The 20276-nt window shown below is 42.5% G+C and overlaps 1 protein-coding gene across 2 annotated transcripts in view; it reads right to left on the bottom strand.

Annotated features, from left to right (window-relative positions):
* The window catches only part of CFLAR (CASP8 and FADD like apoptosis regulator), a 46196-nt gene extending 31443 nt beyond the window's left edge, over positions 1-14753 (bottom strand). The window contains exon 1 of one of the 2 annotated variants that reach the window (XM_065881106.1): positions 14690-14753. The gene's annotated coding sequence lies outside the window, so the exon portion shown is untranslated. Of the gene's footprint in view, positions 1-5789; positions 5970-14689 lie in introns of those variants that run through there. The other variant, XM_065881104.1, reaches the window with a different exon arrangement.
* Positions 14754-20276: the final 5523 nt, after the last annotated feature.

The raw sequence follows: 20276 nt of genomic DNA, 5'->3' as shown, positions 1-20276 counted from the left end.
CACTGAATCTATTTTATATATTTATATACAATCTCAGTTCACAAAAGATGAGGCATCTTACAATAAAAACATGTAAGTAGAAAAAAATTAATATGAGAACAAGGGGGAAAAGTATTAGGTAGAAAGTCAAAATGAGATGGAGGGATAAAGAATACAATGCAAATATGCAGGCCAGAAAGACCTAAACAGATTTTAGTAGACCTTGAATTTGTCCCGAGCTTCCTGGCAGTCAAAGCAGAAAGGGAAAAAGGGGATGTTAAACAGCTCTTGCTGTCAAAAATAAGAAAAATTGGGCTTCCCTGGTGGCGCAGTGGTTGAGAGTCCACCTGCCGAGATAGGGGACACGGGTTCCTGCCCCGGTCTGGGAGAATCCCACATGCCGTGGAGCGGCTGGGCCTGTGAGCCATGGCCGCTGAGCCTGCGCGTCCGGAGCCTGTGCTCCGCAATGGGAGAGACCACAACAGTGAGAGGCCCGCGTACGGCAAAAAAAAAAAAAAAAAAAAAAAAAAAAGGAGAAGAAAAAGAAAAATTCAAAGATTCTTAGAGGAAGCATAATTTCCCTAGAGTCCCAGAGTTCCCCATCAATGAAAATATTAGTGAGTACTTTAGTGTCTGAAATTAACAAAATTACATTTATTTTAAATTTTGGTTTTAAAAAATTTTAAATATTTGACTTTAAAATAAATCCATTCATTCATACCTTTCATACTGGCCTTCCCCCCAATAGTCTAAATGGGTGAGTTCTTAATAAAAACAGACATTTTAGTTAATGTAGACTTGTTAAAAAGTATTGGCGTGTCTATGCCAATCCCATGCTCATTCATCCAAGCCTCACTTAAACACGGCCATTCTAAATAACTGGAGAAATGAAACTTAATAAATGATTGTTTACTGAAAGTAGAAAAACTGGTACTCAGACTACTTTATGATTATGTTTTTAATCTGAAAGCTCAATACTAATTTTATGTGTTCCGCAGAGCCAAAATCTGTACTCCACTCACAGGCTAACAGGACTTTAACCTAACCACTAGTTTCCATAAAAGAAGGTCAAGTTCTTTTTCTATTCACTAAAAGTCACAATTTTGTTAGTTGCTGTTATTATAAATTAACCTGTAAAATATTTATACACACTAGAAAGTATAAAATAAGTAAACACAGGAAGAAATGAGACGTTATCTACATTCATCAAACATACCTGAAATAGAACCAGAGCTACTAGAAATGAAATGTTCAATTCCCTCTTTTTAAAAACAGTAACAAACTTCTGTAATTCATAATTATCAGTTATATAATCATGCCATCAAGAGTTAACAAAATTAGATAATGTTTTAAAAAATATTATCGGGCTTCCCTGGTGGCTCAGTGGTTGAGAGTCCGCCTGCCGATGCATGGGACACGGGTTCGTGCCCCGGTCCGGGAAGATCCCACATGCCGCAGAGTGGCTGGGAGAGGCCACAACAGTGAGAGCCAAATATATCATCTGCTCAGTTCATTTCCTCCAGCCATTACACCCAAGGCTGCCTTCTGCCAGTCACGCACCATCAGCAAGAGAACAGGCATGCTGTCTTCCCTCTGTACTAACAAAGGTATAGTTTGGCAGTAAAATCCAAATTACTCGGTGGTAGCATCTGGCATAGTCAAAGAAAATATCAAAAGGAAAACTACAGATCCTGTGCTGACCCAGGCCAACCAGATGCAGCAAAATACCAGTGCTTATATGTTGGGGTGGTGTTGGGGACAGTTAATTGGGACTAGAGGTGATAGGCACTTGAGAGAGGGGAGCATGAAAGGAAGAAGTAGAGTTACAGTCCAAATAATCACTACTTTGTTGGGGTTTCTTTTAAGCCCAAACCAAGAAATTAACATAAAAATTACTCTCAGACTAAGGAAGCCCATAGGGTCTTTTTTTTTTTTTGAATACAAAATTTTTTTTGAGGTGCTTTTAACAATTCAGACACCATAAATAGCAAAAAATAAATATTGCAAAAACAATACAAAAAGATTTAAAATATATAATTTACATATAACCATCATGTAAGTATATGTCTTCGTTACATACATTTTATTCATAATTTTGTTTATAGCTTTATTTTATTATCTGTTATGGTTCCAGTAATATAAGTTATATCCTTTATAAAAGCCTTGCAATATTTTTACTAGAAGTCAAGCCCATAAGGTCTTGAGAGGCAAACTCCAAACCACCCTATAAGGTCAACTTCCCAACCCAGGGGATATGAAACATCTATTCTGCTGGAGGTGAGCTCATGATTAAAAATCACCATGCATAAACATAAAAATCACCACGACAGCAGACAAAACAAAACTCACATCCTAGGAACCTACACCTGAAAGAGTTTAAAATAAGCATCTTAAAAGTTTCAAGGGACTTCCCTGGTGGCACAGTGGTTAAGAATACGCCTGCCAATACAGGGGACACGGGTTCAATCCCTGGTCCGGGAAGATCCCACATGCCGCGGAGCAACTGAGCCCATGCGCCACAACAACTGAGCCTGCGCTCTAGAGCCTGTGAGCCACAACTACTGAGCCCGTGTGCCACAACTACTGAAGCCCACACACCTAGAGCCCATGCTCCCAACAAGAGAAATCACCACAATGAGAAGCCCGTGCACCACACGAAGAGTAGCCCCCGCTTGCCGCAGCTAGAGAAAGCCCACGCGCAGCAACAAAGACCCAGTGCCACCAAAAAAAATAAATTAAAACAAATTTCAAGAAGATAAGGGCAATTTCTGAAATGTGACAGGCCAAATCAATGGTTCTTAATCAGGGGCAATTTTGCCCCTCAGGGGACATTTGACAATTTTTGGTTAAATTTGAGATATTTTTGGTCATCATAACCAGGTGGTGCTACTGGCATCTAGAGAATAGAAGCTAGGGATGCTGCTGAACATTACACAATGCGTATTCCCCTCAACAAAGAATTATCCAACCCTAAATGGCAATAGTGCCAAAATTGAGAAACGCTGCATGAGACAATCTGAAAAAGAAAAACGCCTATAATACACACTGAAATGCTAAATAAAACATAAAAAACATTTGCTCAAATATATAGTTGAGCATTTAAGAAAGTAAGTAAACTTGTAGGAGGGCAAAAAGAAAAAACAACTCAAAACCACAGTGCTGGTTCTTTAAGATTTGCCATATACAATAGCATTAAAACATGTAGGAATTATTCTAACAAAGATATGCAAGACATTAACAGGAATAAAACTATAAAATATTATTGGAAAGACATTAATAAAGATCTAGATAAATGGAGAGCTTTACCTTGCTCATGAATAGGGAGATTCAATATAATAAAGACATGAGTTCTCTAAAAACGATGCTCTATGGATTAAAAGCAAGGGACTTATGAGGCAGCAATCTATACACAGTTCAATAGTAATTACGAGAAAAAGAGAAAAGTCCACTGCAAATATTATACTTAATGGTGACATGTTAGAAGCATTCCTTTAAAAATGAGGCTCAAGACAAGTATATGTATGATCATCCCTTCTATTCAACATTGTACTAGAGGACAGAGCTTAGCACTAAAATAAGAAAAGAAGGTTAGTTAGAGTATAAGCATCGGAACCAAAGAAGCAACTATCATTCTTCACATGCAATAAGATTTTCTACTTGGATAGGAAACCCAAGTATACCAACAGACAAAATGTTAGAATTCATAAGAGGTTAAGGTTTTGAGATATATGATTAATAAATAAAAGTCAATTACATCTCTGTACATTAGCAAAAAACAGGAAGAAAATGTATATTTCAAAGAAAAAATGATACTATTTACAACAGCAACAAAACCTGTAAGGTATACAGAATAAATCTAACAAAAGATACGTGAGACATTAAAGAAGAAATTATAAAACTTTATTGAAGACTTCAGTTAAGACAGATAATTGAAGAAATGTACAATAATCATGGACAGAAGACTCAGTATCATCAAGATATCAATTCTCAAATGAATTTATAAATTTAAGCCCAATCAAAAATCCAAATCCAAAAACTTTTGCCATGGACTGTGGCAAGCTAATTTTGAACTGATATGAAGGAGAAAGGTCAAGAATAACCAGTATAAGCTTTAAGAACAACCAGTTGGAGGAAGTTGCCTTAGCAGATATCAAGATTTAATACAAATGTATAGTAATATGACAAGGAATAGATAATAAAACAACTAATACACAGATGAGAGCTCAGGAATTAATCCACACACAGATGTCTAGGGTGGTCCTGTAAATCAACAGGGAAAGGACATTAATGTCCAGAAATAGTGCTGAGACAACTGGGTATCCATACATATAGAGAGGATAAACTGGGATCCTTTCCTCACACCATTTACAAGTCAGTTCCACATGTACTAAAGTCCTGGACATAAAATTTCTAGAAGAGATTCTTCAAGAATATTATTATAACCTACAATTACAAAAATGAATTTGTAAGACATAAAAAGCATACATCCTTTTAAAAATGAAAAAAAGATAAAGAGCAGACTCAGAAGACAAACGCATCATATTTAATTAACAAAGAACTAGTATCCACAATGTAGAAAGCATTTCTGCAAATCAATAAGCGTGAGACAAGCAACTCAAGGGAAGAATAGGCAATAGGCAGTTCCCAGAAAAAAAGAAAGCTCCAAACAGCCATAAACCATATGAAAAGATATTCAAACCAAAACAGTATTCAGAGAAATGCAAATTTAAACTACAGTGAGATATTATTTCACATTGGCCAAATGCTATTATCTGTTACCAAATGTCAGAGAAAATACAGTGAAATATGAAACCTTTTACATTGCTGGAGGAATTATAAACTGCCATAGCCACTTTGAAGAATAATTTGGCAATACCTGGTAAAGATGAAAGCACTCATTACTCCATGACATGAAAATTTGATTCCTAAGTGAATATCCTTTTAAAACTCTTAGACAGATATACCAAGACATGTACATAATGTTCCAAGCAGCAATAGATGGTATAGCAAAATAATGGAAACCACTTTAAAGTCTACCAAGAAGAGACTGAATAAAATGTCACAGTCCTTTGATGAAACACTATACAGCCCTGAAAATGAAAAACCATGAATGAATCTCACAAACAAACAAAAAACCAAACAACAAAACAAATATTTTTGCTAAGGCAAAAAGTTGCTAAAGCATGCATACCATATAATTAATTTACATTAAGGTCCTAAATGTTAATAATAACGCCATATATTGTTTAGGGATATGTGTGTGTGTTTGTGTGTGTGTATACTGAAAACATTAAAAGGGATTAACAGAATGTGACTAGATAAAAATACAAAGGGGAAATGACTGAATTTGTAACATTTTACTTCATAAACTCGGCAACAGGTATATAGATAGTAAAATAAATATACCTCTGACCACATTTTCTGACCACAGTACAATAAAATTAGAAAACGATAACTAGCCAAAAGGAAACCCTGTAAGTTTTTGACCTGAAAAAGGCATTTCTCTCTCTCTCTTCTGCACTCAGCATTTACAGTCCAGTTAACAAGTACTACATAAAAAAAAAACAACTGGAGTATGCCATATAGAAACTATCTCACAGCATTCAAAATGCTTTTAGAGCTTTTTTGATGTATATATAGACAATCCTTAGAACAAGAAAGCCTAGAGGCATCCCAAAGTTATCATCAAAAAGAACAAGTCAGATTTTACTTAACATGGTTCAAAAGATACGGTAGAAGGAGTGGGGAGGGGGATGGCAGGTAGAATAAGTTCTTTAGAGTTTGGTGAAAGGATAGTGCCCACCACTTACCAGCCTCATTCTACCTGAACTTCCTAGTTCAACACCACACACCTCCTCTGAAGTCAAGGGCTTCACCTCACTCAGGGACAAAGGAGCTGTCCAAGCCCAATTCTTTCTCTTTCCTGCTTTCAAACACCCAGTTCTCCAGATTGATCACTATTTCTGTTAGTGTCCTTTCACTCCCACTGTCTTCCCTAAATGGGGGAAACCAGCAGCTGTACGTGTTTAGAATGTTTAAGGAATTCCCCTGTTCTTGTACCCCCTCACTGGCAAATTGTAATTAATGACTGTCTCTCCTTTTCCACCCCCACAGAATTTCCACAATGGTACAAACTGTCCCCCACCTTCACAGACAGAGCAGTTCCAGTTTCATTTCTCTAGCAGTTGCCAGCGATCACTGAAAACACCAAACAAAGCAGATGTAAGTCACCAGGGTTCATTTCCACTGGCTAATGGAAAGGGTGTCAGGTGCTAGAAGCAGAAACCACTTCAGTTATTTTGAGTAGAAATACATTGAAATAGGCGCTTACAAAACTGCTGTAAGGGCTGGAGAAATGGGCCCTTGAGTGAGCTTCTGAGAAAGACTCCCAGGGCTCCCAGAAAGATCTTGTCTCAGCCAAGGCAGCGAGGAAGCAGGAGGCCATCACTGGTAGCACAGAGCTCAAGAACACCTCGGGCAGTGACCCCGAGATCAGAGGGCCAACTGCCACCCCATCTGCCTCCACTCCTCCAAAGCGGGTGACTGGACTTCATAATGCTGCTGCCCAAATCCCCACGTCACCACCACCATGCTTGCCAGCAGAGAATTGAACAAAAGCAGCCAGCTATTGGCCTCTACCCCACTTGTTTACAAATCTTGCCCAAATGCACCTTAATTCACATCCTGGTTGTAAAGGAGTCTGGGAAAGGCAGTTTGTAGTTTGCTACCCTCTAGACGGAAGTGGGAGTGGGTCCTGGGCACCAACTGACCTTAGCCACCAGAGAAGGATATTCCACGAGAATATTTTTATCCTCTTTGTGGTTAGATCCTCTGCACAGACCCCAGTGCCTGACTCCTAGTAAGCACTCAATGAGTATTTGAATGAACGAATAAATGGAGTTCTGTAAGTCGCTACCAGGTGACGGCCTCACTTCCTTTGCTCCCCAGATGGGACCTAGAGCATGTGCTACAAACCCTCTTCTGGCCAGCACCTCAATTCTTTTTTGCCCTTTTGCCGCCTGACTGCCAGCTCTGCAACACCTTGGTGTGCCAGAACTTTCCAGTTTGAGCATTGAAAGTCCCATGTTCCAGGAAACTCCTCAGTCCCGGGCAAACTGGGATGATCACCTCCACATCCCATCCTCAGATGGTGAGCCTCCACCACTCATACATCTAGAGGAGAAGTCGTGCTGAACAGAGGGGAAAGATCACCCCACAAGCTTGTAGTCTTCAACCTCAGCTGGCCCCTTACTGCTGCTCGGCATGCTATTCCAGGACTGCGGTCAGCTCCTTTCAACACCCTCTCACAGCTTTCTTCCATCCTAACACCACGCACTGGGGCCACTTTTCATCGATGAGCTTGCCACTAATCAAGAGTGAGCTCCGGGGGCTTCCCCGGTGGCGCAGTGGTTGAGAGTCCGCCTGCCGATGCAGAGGACGCGGGTTCGTGCCCCGGTCCGGGAAGATCCTACATGCCGCAGAGTGACTGGGCCCGTGAGCCAGGGCCGCTGAGCCTGTGCATCCGGAGCCTGTGCTCCGGGGCGGGAGAGGCCACAACAGTGAGAGGCCCGCATACCGAAGGAAAAAAAAAAAAAGAGTGAGCTCCAGCTGTCCCTCGTCCTCCAGGGCCATCCACTTCCCCTGTGCCCTCCTGTTTCCATAAGCCCCTGCGCTTACCCTTTCATCAACCTCTCTCCACCTTCAGGGACTCCTCCCCTCAGCTTGTAAACATGTTCAGTCTCTTCCATCTTAAAAATAAAGAAAACAAGAAACCCCCTCAGCCTAAGATCCCCGAGACCAACCAGCCTTTCACTCTCTTTCTTTCATGTTAAGCTAGGATTTCAGAAAGGCAGACTGTAATGTGTACTTCAGCTCCTTCAACTTCTCAGTTCCCTCCTCAATATGGCTCCACCTGCATCCTCTCTGCCCCACATGCTTTACACAACGACACTCAGTGCCATATTGGAAAATGAGGCAAAGGAAGAATCAGTAATGCGGATACTGTCTTTATTTAAAATGTTGATATTTTGTTCACCATAGGTCTTTTGCATTCATGTCAATTTTTTCAAAATTTTGCATTAAAATATTATTTATCTTGATTTTCCCACCCCCTTAAATGTTGTGCCTGAGGTGAGTGCCTAACTCTCCTCACCCTAGTGTCCTCACCTGACAGTGTTCTTCTAGAGGCCTTGGTGACCTCCTAGTGGCCACATCCAAGGTCACATGGAAGTCTTCTTTTACCCAAGCATTCTGACCTGTTCCTTGAAACTCTTCTCTCTTAGCTGATCTCATACCACTATATTCTACACGGTTCCCCTCTAACCTTCCCTGACTCCTCAGCACCCTTTCTGCACCTGCTTCTTTTTTTTTTTTTTAATAAATTTACCTATTTATTTATTTTTGGCTGTGTTGTGTCTTTGTTGCTGTACGCGGGCTTTCTCTAGTTGTGGTGAGCAGGGGCTACTCTTTGTTGCAGTGTGCGGGCTTCTCATTGCTGTGGCTTCTCTTGTTGCGGAGCACAGGCTCTAGGCACGCAGGCTTCAGTAGTTGTGGCTCGCGGGCTCTAGAGCGCAGGCTCAGTAGTTGTGGCTCACGAGCTTAGTTGCTCCGCAGCATGTGGGATCTTCCCGGACCAGGGCTCAAACCCATGTCCCCTGCTTTGGCAGGCAGATTCTCAACCACTGCGCCACCCGGGAAGCCCCTGCACCTGCTTCTTAAATGAGGGTGTGCCCTAGCATCCATCTCTCACCCTGGTCTTTCTGTTCCCTCTGCGTATGGCCTCACCCTCTCCAAACAGATCTTATCAGAATGAACTTCCTGAAGCTCTTGCTTGAACCAAATCACTTTCCTAAATTCAGACCTTTCAGTGATTCCTCATCTCCCATTGCAGGTTCCGATTTTCTTTGTATTCAAGGCCCCTCTTGGTCTAGCATCTGCATTCATCTCTCATTAACACACACCTTGCGCTTTCGGATTCAAACAAACCTCAGCGAGGAGTTCTTTCCCGCGCCTCTGCATATTTGCCTGGATTACTCGCTTCCACTTACCTGCCTGGCAAAACCGTACTCGGTTTGCAGGGCCAGCTGAAGTGTCCCCTAAGTGTAAAGCTTTCCTGGGAAAAACTCATCCAGACTTGGTTAGTAGCTTCTTTGTTCCACCACCATATTGTGTACCTAGCTCCATGGCACCCAGCATAGCTCCAATAGGTGACACTAAAATGTGGTTAAATCAGGCTTTTCAGCCTTTCTCACAGAATGTCAACTTTGCCTCCAACCATCTGGTATTGAAAACACATAACATTCCCAGTAGATAGCTGCCAGCATGACTGGCTCCCATCATACTTAAACCTATCCAAGGACAGACATACTTAATATTCCATTCTTTGTACTGCTCTGGTCATGGCATGCCTGAAAGCAAGGTCATGTTCACTGAGCCACAGCCTGCAAGCAAATGTAATTTCCCAGCAGCGTTACAAAACTGAGCCGCAGTGGGGAGAAGCCTGCCTTGCCAGCTGCAGAAAGCAGCATGCAAACCTGGAACGTTCAGGTGTCTGGAAATCCCCACTGAGATATGAAGTTGACGGCCCTGAGGGAGTCACCCAGAAGTTTCTAAAAAGATCAAGGAGAAGGGGTTACATGATCCTGGGCAAAAAGAATGTGACCACCTCATAGGAGTTCAGTGCATCCCTGAACATAACAGGACCCACCTTCCCCCTCCTCCATCCGTGTACGGAACCTGTGGGTGTGGGCTGTGTGTGTAGCAATTTGAGCAGCTAAAATAATGAACCCACCTTTACTACATCTGTGGGCATTTTAACCCTAAGACAGTGTACAAAGTGCCACTTTGTGCCCTTTTCCCCCAATATTTAAAATGAGGTATTTAGTAATAGATCATCATGTGGGTTCTGATTTCTGCAATGCTGCAGAAACATAGTCTAGAAGACCAGGTACTGAGGCTGAAGCATAAACACATTCCAATTTGAGATTTAATGTGTAGTTTTTAATTTAATATTTTTCTGTTTTTTAAATTTAATATTTAATCATTTTAATGCACACTTTTAGCTACTGATACATAATGTATCAACAGCTAAAAGTATGCATTAAAAAATTATTTGGCTTCCCAAGCACTGCATTTCAATTATAGCAAATTGCCCACAAACTATAGATGATCCCAATTATAAAATGGCATAAAGTTCTTTGATGAGGCTCAGCCCCATGACTCTCAGGGAAACTCCCACAAATTTCAACATAACATTACCTCAAATAACTTCCCTGGTTCGTAACAGCTGCATATGGGCTGCAGAAAATGAAGGAATGAAAGAACCCCAGAAGGAGAAAAGATCAAGATTGAAAGGAGATCATGAATCATCTAGTTGGATACAGAAACACGAGCAGAGTCACTAGAGAAATCCATTTCATGCAGTGGCCCACTCCTCCTGAATCAAAGTTATTTTCACTAAGGCAAACTTCTCATACAGAGCCCAAGCACCTCAGAGTACCTCCCCTCCTCTGCCCAACCCATAATCTAATTCAAGACACTTATCTCAGTGTTCCCTGGACAGTGTTTTTCTGTCCCAACATCTTTGCTCAAGCACTTGCCTCCAGTTGGAAAGCCCCTTCCCTCTTTTCAGTCTCTGCCTATTGAAATTCTATACCATCTTTCAAGGCATCTCTTCCTAAAGTTGTCTTGATTCCTAAATCAGGTCATCTCCTCCTGCTTCATAGCACTGTTTTTACTTTCTTCTTGAGTACTATCATATATGGTAAGCTCCCACTCATCTGCATTAGGCTGTGGTGCGTGCTGACCACGATCACCAAGCTCACCCTCCTAGGCCTTGAAGAGACTGGTCATCATTACAGAGCTCCGGCAGGCCTGTACTTGTGTAATGCCTACTCATCCTTTCATAATCTACAATGAATATGGAGCTGGTGGTGGAGTAAGAACCGTACTTGGAACCTGATTGTTAGATCCAGGAGACAAAGCTCGTGAAAGGAAGTTTTTGCACTTCTATGGGGGTAACAATGCTGTTATTTAAGAGCTGGGTGACCACCATGCAGGGCTTCCTGGGAGCAGACAGGACCTCATCATGAACAGACAGAATACAATGTCTCCAGCCAAGCTCACCAGACATCCCCTGGCCTTTTAGCAAAAGGTATATCTTCCCAGTACATTTGGCTAAAAATTTATCCTTTGCACTTATCACAAGTTCTAAAACTCTAAGATGTATGGGTGAGAGTTTTCATTTTGCCAAACCTCCAGGCCAGTCCTCTGTGTGTAGTATGGACTCAAAAGTGCCTAAAATTTAAAGTAGTTTTTCCTCAAGTAGGACAGTCCTCTGACATCCCCATGATTACTGATAGCATCATACAAAATAAGAAAAATAAAAGAGAGCAAACTACATATTTTTTAAAAATACTTAGACTGTATTTAAGTGCATAAATGTCTGGAAAAGACAATAAACTGCAACTTTTGGTTATCTTAGGGAATGGACCCCTGCAGGCTTTCTCTATTTACTTTGCATGTATTTTAACCCAGATAATTATAATACAATTTGACTGAAAATTTTTTAAGAGAAAAAATATTACAATACAGAGTGTTAAATGCAATCCTATGGTAAATGCAAAGATAGCCCCTGAGTATAGGAAAGTATAGAGGAAGGGAATCCTTACTATCTCTATGGAGGGTTGTGAAGTCTTTCTTGAGGAGGTGGCAGTAGCCGAATATGAAGGAGAAATAGGTCATTTCAATCATAGTGTTTCTTACATAACTGATTTACTCTGTAACCTGTTACCACTTCCCCAACCTGGCCCAACCGGCCTCCTCCCGTTCTAGACTGTTGATTCTAGACCCTTTTCTAGGCTGCCTTGAATCCAAGTTAACTTTGCAGGTAATTTTGCTGGGTCTCCCCAGTCACTCCGTGATTTTTTCTCTGTGGGGAAAAAAAAACAAGCTCAGATCCATCTCTATGTTCCCACCACCCAGAACTCTGCCTGGCCTTGAAGAGTGCAATATATATTTATACTGAATTATACTGAATTAAAGGAAAGGAGGCATTTCAGTCCATAAACACGAGTTTAATTAGCCTTTGGAGTCCTGTAAGGAAGAAAAAACCAAAAAGAATTCATTCCTGAGACTGTAAAAAGCGAAAGACACTCCTGGCGACTTGGAGTGCTGTGGGTGAGTCCCAAGGAGGCTCAAGGAAGGGCTGAAAGAAAGCGGGAGACTCAAGCCTTTTTTGCCGGGATCAGGGGACAGTGCCCCGACGCCCCCAGAGCTGAGGGCGACGCCAGCAGGGGGCGCAGGTCGGGAGAAAGGGTTCTCCGTCCATTCACCCCCGGGCAGCCGCCTGCTCTTCCCAATGGCTTCCGCCGGGAACCTCGCCCACCCTTGCCGGACACGATCGTACTTATGTATTATTTATGTGAAAAGTATTATAAACCTATTACATTACAGTACTATATACCCAATTGTGTTAGTTGGGTACCTAGGCTAATGCTGGACTTAACGAACGTGCTCCGGTTTGTATGTGGGGGACTTACTTGTACTCCAGACAGGACCAGGAACTGGAGGAGAGCATCGCAGGCGTCAAGAGGCGGCTTCCAAGCCAGGCATAAAGCCTCTGTGCGCTTCCTCCCAGCAGCCCGCCAGGAACGCACAGCCCAAACAAAACTTCCTGCTCCAGAACCCTCCGCCCCTACACCTTAAAAACTCCACAGGAACACACGGGTGTCCCTCCAGAAAGTAAACTCTCCCTTGTGTGGGCAAAGAGCCCACCTGGCATTGCGGGGAATTACTTGCGTCAGGTCAGGAACCAGCGGGCGTGGCCGCTGCGCTCTGCCACCCCACTAAGAACCGGGCTGGGACCCGCCTGCCCCCTGGGATCAAACCTACTTCCATTTCAGCTGCCAATCGGCCCTCGGCCACCGCTCAAAAAAAACTGCCGCCAACTACCCTCCCGACACTCCAGTGGCGCAAGATTCCCAGCGGGCAGGGGGCAAGGGGCACCCAGCCCCTGCGGGCCTGCAGGTGGATTCACCTTCGAGAGCGGGTGCCAGGTAGTAATACTGTTAAATGAAGTGTAAATGTCAGTTACAAACAAATGTAAAACAAGAAGTCGTTAGGAAAAGCCATTTTAATCAGGACGTCCAACCCAGAAGCTGTAAGTAAAATAAGTATTAATATTAAAAATGCAACTTCTGTAGGGCAGACACATTCAAAAGTCCCTTCCAGGGCTTCCCTGGTGGCGCAGTGGTTGAGTCCGCCTGCCGATGCAGGGGACACGGGTTCGCGAAGATCCCACATGCCGCGGAGCGGCTGGGCCCGTGAGCCATGGCCGCTGAGCCTGCGCGTCCGGAGCCTGTGCTCCGCAACGGGAGAGGCCACAACAGTGAGAGGTCCGCGTACCGCAAAAAAAAAAAAAAAAAAAAAAAAGCCCCTTCCAAACCCGAATCTCTCTCTCTCTCTTTTTTTTTTTTTAAATTTTGGAGTTGGCCCAAGTTTTTAGCCTCTCCCCATGAAACTTTTAAACGATCATTTAGGGGAACCACCGGAGGGAAATTACCAAAAATTCAGTTTCTCTTATCTGAAATCTTTTATCTGAAGCAGGCCAAGCCTGCCAGAGACCGGTCTGGTCTTAGTTTTAGATTATCATGGTCTGTCGGTGTCCAACAGGTTCCCTACTGGCACTACCTCTCGTTTCGTAAATAAATTTCAAATGTCAACAAATGAAAATATTCGAGAGCTTTAGAGTCCTTGAACTTACTTCCTGTTACCTGAACCAAAAATTTGTTAATTTCAATGGTCTTTGTTCTATTGCATTCCACTGTTAATATTTTAAAAGAATATGCCCTGACCAGACATTCCCCAGACGCTTTGAAGGGAAAAAGGGTGGCAGCGGGAAGGAGAGAGAGTAAAAAAATTCTTGCCTCTCCTGTTGCTTCCGCCAAGACACACTACTGCACAAAATGTCCTAGTTCTCAACAACCGTGCCAAAGGAAGACTGCCAGATCTTTTGAGCAGGTCACCCCCGGAATTGAGCAACCCTCAGGATGTTCTTAGACAGGTCCCCGGTGTCCTTAGGCAGGACACCGGGGACCTGCCATAAAGCACACGGCCCGTTTTCTAGTGCTTCAGTTTGGGGCGAGAGTCACTGAGTCTGGGCGATCCGCCGCTCCGACCGCACCGGAATCCCGGAAGACTCAAGCGCCCCTCCAGAGAATCGAGGCTGGGGCGCTCCGGCCCGCCTGGTGCCCGCGGGGCAAATCGGAGATAAGAGATCGGCGGGACTGAGTCACCTGCCAGAAGCCCCACCCCTCCCCTGGCCCCTGCCAGGCACCCCCTGCCCAGGCCGAGTGCAAGGAAGCGCCAATGCGGGAACGCGAGAGGATACGGGGCCTGGCGTCCGGCGGGGAGCTGGGGAGGGTGAGGAGCTGCGGGGTCCCGCGCGGGCACGTACCGTCCTGCCCGCGGCTAGGCTCTCCTTTGGCTGCGACCCGTCAAGACTTCACTCCTCTGATACCTGAAAATCGCAGGCAAGATGGAGGCAAAGAAACCGAAAGCCTGAAAGCGGATGTGGCTTTGCTGGCCAGTCCCGCATGAGCTCGCCTTGCTCACCCTGGTCTTCTCTCGTATCGTACAAAAGCTTTAACCCTCTAAAAGGTTGATGGTCTGACATTCACTGTGTTAGACCCAGAGACCCCTCCCCACTCACCAGCCCTTTGAGTTGAAACACTGCCGTGCTGTTCAACAACCCGCCTGCCTGCTGTTTCCTGTTTACACCCGCTCTGACTGGGCTTGCTGTGAACTCTGGGTGTTTACCTAAATACGCAGATCTACTTGTCACTATGGACAGAACAAACTGAACGCAAATTCTTGTGCCCAAGAGCACAGTGAGGCCAAACAAACGGAAACCTTGGAGTTTGGAGCAGAGAAAGGTTTTTGGTGAGGCCATGCAAGAAGAGCAGGTGGTCCATGCCCTAAAAAGCCTGGGGCTCCCCAAAGGGTTTCGGCGAAGCACTTTTAAAAGCCAAGTAGGGGGTGGAGGTGTCACAGGATACGTGATCAGCTCTTGCACAATTCTCTGATTGGCTGATGGTGAGGTAGTGGGGTGGTGTCACAGAGGTGAACATGATCAGTCTTTAGGCTTCAGGAGGCCTGGGGCTCTGTGCTCATGGTCGTCAGTTAACATCTTCCGTTTGTTGAAGTGGCGGGGGGGGGGGGGGGGGGGCGGGGGGGGCGGGGTTTACATCTGCAAAACAACTCAGGAAATGTGCGTCAAATACTAGAGCTACAGCAGAGGACATGGCGGGGGAGGCCTGTCCCACGGGAAGGCCCCCATGGGGTCCTGCTCTTTACTGCACTTCTAGTGTTTGTTACGGATGCCTTGGAAAAATAATAAAGAGCATATGTAAAAGCGCTTTATGCTTCATTCCTCATAACGACTTTCTTGTGATTTTTTTAAAGTTTCTAAACTTTTCTTAAATATATTTAAACTTACATGAAAGTTGCAAAAATAATACCAAGAAAAATTCACCACCGCATGACAGCATGAGGAGCTCTGCTGACCCACTCCCTAATGAAACTGGTGAAAATTGTTTTAAGACAAGCAAAAACAACCATTTACAGCCTTGGAAATATTCCTAAAAGAGCAAATAAATATTCAAGAAAATCTAGGAAAAATTGGTAAGAAAGGCGAGAATCTGTGGTATTTCAACCAAGCCCTCTTCCTCTCTTTGCCCTCCCAACTGCAAGGCGGAGTCCCCACTCTGTCTTTAAACCGGGAACACTGGGCCTCCTCTTCCCAGGCTCCCAGTGGGAGGGGCAGATGTCAACAATTCTCACCCAGCCTGGCCCTGGCTACCTGATACTGAGCCTAAGTCCTGTATAAATGTGGTTGAGAGATGGAGGATTCTTTCTTCCATCCAGCCCCATTCATGCAACAGAGGCTCTACCTTGGGCTGGAGCGCTGAGAATACTGGGGTCCTAATCACCCTTACCTCAGCTGCTGTAGTAGTGGTTCAAGCCAGAAGAAGAAAGCCAAGAAAACCTCGGGCTGCTACGCATCCTCACCTAGAATTCAGCCTCTAGAACAGGGATGTGAGTCTGAGAGAAGCTTGCCATTGTTCCACCTCCTGCTCCAAAGCCCAGACTCAGTGATTGTGCCCCCCCCCCCCCGCCATGTTTTAAGGATGGGTCCATAAAACAGATAGCTCTTAATCTCTTCCCATAGAAACTGACTTCATTTGCAACAGAGCGTGGAGAAATAACAAGCCAAAGGGTGCTCTCAAAAACCTGGAGGTTGTGGTAATAGGCAATTGGGAGGAGATTCAAGATATGAGCTAAATTGTAAACTGGCTAGTTTGCAGGAAAGAATCAAAGATAAAGACAGCTGAGGGAAGCCCTCCTGGGGTAAGACAAATATTAGACACTGACCTCATAAACTTTTGCTTCAAAGGGACAAGATTTTGATTAGATTTATTTGTAGAACAATATATGTACAAGCAAAAAAAATAAGGAGGTTGGGGTGGGTGGAGAGGGTGGAGAGGGTGGGGAGTGGGGAGGAAACAAGTACCCAGAGTTGCTACAATACATTATCTAAAATGTCAAGTTTCCAACAAAAAATTATGAGGCATGCAAGTAAACAGGAAAGTATGACCCATACATTGGAAAAATAGCAGGCAACAGAAACTGCTTTAAGAGCAACAGGATGTTAGATTTATCAGAAAAAAAAATTCAAAGTATTTATAGCTATTATAAACATGTTCACAGAACTAAAGAAAAACATGGTTAGAGTATGATGACAATGTCATACCAAATAGAACATATCAATAGATATTCAGCCCCTAGAACAGGGATGTGACTCAGAACCATAAAAATGATCTAAATAGAAACTCTGGAGTTGAAAAGTACAATAACTGAAATAAGTTCATTAGGGGCTTAACAGGAGACTTGAACTGGCAGAAAAAAGAGTAAGCTGACTTGAAGGTAGTTGGATAGGGATTATGCAAGCCAAAGAACAGAGAAGAATGTAAAGAGCCTCAGAGAAATGTGGGACATCACTAAGCACACGAACATGTGCATAATAGGAGTGCTAGAAGGAGAGGAGAGTGAAGAAGGAGCAGAAAAAATCCAAAGAAATAATGGCTGAAAACTTTCCAAATTTATTGAAAAGCTATAACTTACATATCCAGGAAGCTCAACAAATTCCAAATAGGATAAATAAATGCAAGAGATCTACAGACACAATAGAGAAAAAATGCTGAAAGTCAAAGACAAGGAAGAAATTTTGAAAGCAGCAAAAGAAAAATGACTCATTACTTACAAATAAATGCCAGTAAGATTAATAACTGACTTCTCAGGAAAAGCAAGAGAAACCAGAAGGCAATGAGATAACATTTTCAAAGTGCTCCATCCAAGGAACAATCTTATCAAAGTAAGTTGGTGAAATTTTCCCAAATAAACAAAAACTGAGTGAATTTGTGCTAGCAGACCTGCCTCACAAGAAATACTAAAGGACGTTCCTCAGGTTGAAAGCAAATAACCCCAGACAGTAATTCAAATTCATATGAAAAAAAAAAAGAACATCAGAAAAGGCAGTTATAGACTAGGATTGACACATATACATTATTGGTACTATATATAAAATAGACAACTGATGGGAACATACTGTACAGCACAGGGAACTCTACCTAATGCACTATGGTGACCTAAACGGGAGGGAAGTCCAAAAGGGAGAGGATATCTGTATGTGTGTATGGCTGATTCATTTCATTGTTCAGTGGAGGCTGACACAACATTGTAAAGCAACCATACTCCAATAAAAATTAATTAAAAAAAAGAAAAGGCAGTTATATAATTATGAGACAGTATAAATGAACATTTTTCCTACTCAACTGATTTTTAAAGCAATTGTATAAAATAATATACTGGATTCTTGTGCCTATAACATATAGAAATTAATATATGTGTACTGGTAAAAGGAGAGCAAACTAAACCTAAAGCAGCCAGAAGGAAGAAAATAATAAAGATTAAGGTGGAAGGGGCTTCCCTGGTGGCGCAGTGGTTAAGAATCCGCCTGCCAATGCAGGGGACATGGGTTTGAGCCCTGGTCCGGGAAGATCCCGCATGCCGCGGAGCAACTAAGCCTGTGCGCCACAACTTGAGCCTTCGCTCTAGAGCCCGCGAGCCACAAATACTGAGCCCACGTGCTGCAACTACTGAAGCCCCCGTGCCTGGAGGCTGTGCTCTGCAGCAAGAGAAGCCACCAGGATGAGAAGCCAGCACACTGCAGGAAGAGTAGTCCCTACTCACTGCAACTAGAGAAAGCCCACTCACAGCAACAGAAGACCCAATGCAGCCATAAATAAATAAATAAAATTTTTAAAAGGATTAAAGTGGAAATTAATAAAATATAGAATAGAAAAACAATAGAGATAATCAATTAAACCAAAAGCTGATTTCTTGAAAAGGTGAACAAAATTGCAAACCTTTTGCTACATTGACCAAGAGAAAAAGAAGACTCAAATTACTAGAATCAGAAATGAAACAGAGAGAATGAATGAATTGGGAGATTGGGACTGACATATATACACTAATATGTATAAAATAGATAACTAATAAGAACCTGCTGTATAAATAAATAAAATATAATTCAAAAAATAAATTATATATTTAAAAAAAGAAGAAAAAGAAAGTGGGTACATTACTACTGACCCTACAGAAATATAAAGGACTTTAAAGGAACACTATGAATAACTGTACTACAACAAATTAGATAACCTAGATGGACAAATACCTAGAAAGACACAAACTATCAAAACTGACTCAAGAAGAAATAGACAATTTGAGTAGACTTATACAAAGTGAAAAAATTTAAAAATCTACCCACAAAGAAAAGCCCAGGCCCAGACAGCTTCATTTGTAAATTCTACCAAACTTTTACGGAAGAATATTCTTCACAAACTCTCAAAAAACAGAAGAGGAGTGTGTTAGTTTGCTAGGGTTGCCATAACAAAATACCACAGACAAGGTGACTTAAACAACAGAAATTTATCTCTCACCATTCTGGAGGCTAGAAGTTCAAAGTCAAGACATCAGTAAGTTTGGTTTCTTCTGAGGCCTCTACCCTGGACTTTAGAAAGCAGTCTTCTTGCTATGTCCTCACATGGTCTTTCCTCCGTATGCACACATCCTTAGTGTCCTTCTATGTGTTCTCTTCTTATAAGGACACCAGTCATATTGGATTAGGGCCGACCCTAATAGCCTCATTTTAACTTTGCCTCTTTAAAGACCTTATCTATGACTACAGTAACATTGTGAGGTACTAGGAGTTAGGACTTTAACATATGAACTGGGGGTAGGGGTAGAGGGGTAGGACACAATTCAGCCCATAACAAGAAAGGAACACTCCCCAACTCATCAGGCCATTATTACTATGATACCAAAACCAGACAAAGACGTCACAGGCAAAGGAAAGTGCAGACCAATATCTTGTGCATGTGGATGCAAAAGCCCTCAACAAAATACTAGCAAACTGAATCCAGCAACATGTAAAAATAATTATCCACCATAACCAAGTGGGATTTATCCCAGGAGTGCAAGATTGGTTTAACGTCTGAAAATCAAGTAATGTAATACATTATATCAATAGAATAAAAAATAGAATTCACATGACCATTGCAATAGACACAGAAAAAGCATCTGACAAACTCCAGCATGGTTTCATGATAAAAACACTCAACAAACTAGGGACAGAAGGGGACTCCACAACTTTAGAAAGGGCATCTAAACTTAGGAATAAGTTTAACATCAGAAGTATAAAGTTGTGTGGTACTGGCACAAGGATAGATATATAGATCAATGAAACAGAATTAAGAGCCCAGAAATAAACCCATATATGTATGGTCAACTGATTTTAGACGAGAGTACTGAGATTATCCAATGGGGGGAAATAGTCTTTTCAACAAATGGTGCTAGGACAAATGGATTTCCACATACCAAAGAATAAAGTTGGACCACTACTTCATACCATATATAAAAATCAATTTGAGATGAGTCGAAGACCTAAATGTAAGAGCTAAAGCTATAACATTCTTAGAAGAAAATATAGGAGTAAAACTTAATGATACTGGATTTGGCAAAGGATTCTTGGATATGATCCCCAAAGCCTCAGCAACAAGGGAAAAAATAGACAAATTTGACTTCCTCAAAATCAAAACCTTTTGTGCTTCAAATGACACAATCAAGAAAATGAAAATACAACCTACAGAATGGGAGAAAATATTTGCAAACCCTGTATC

This window comes from Phocoena phocoena, chromosome 7, assembly GCF_963924675.1.
Source record: "Phocoena phocoena chromosome 7, mPhoPho1.1, whole genome shotgun sequence".
NCBI lineage: Eukaryota > Metazoa > Chordata > Mammalia > Artiodactyla > Phocoenidae > Phocoena > Phocoena phocoena.
This window is presented reverse-complemented; position numbering and strand designations above follow the sequence as displayed.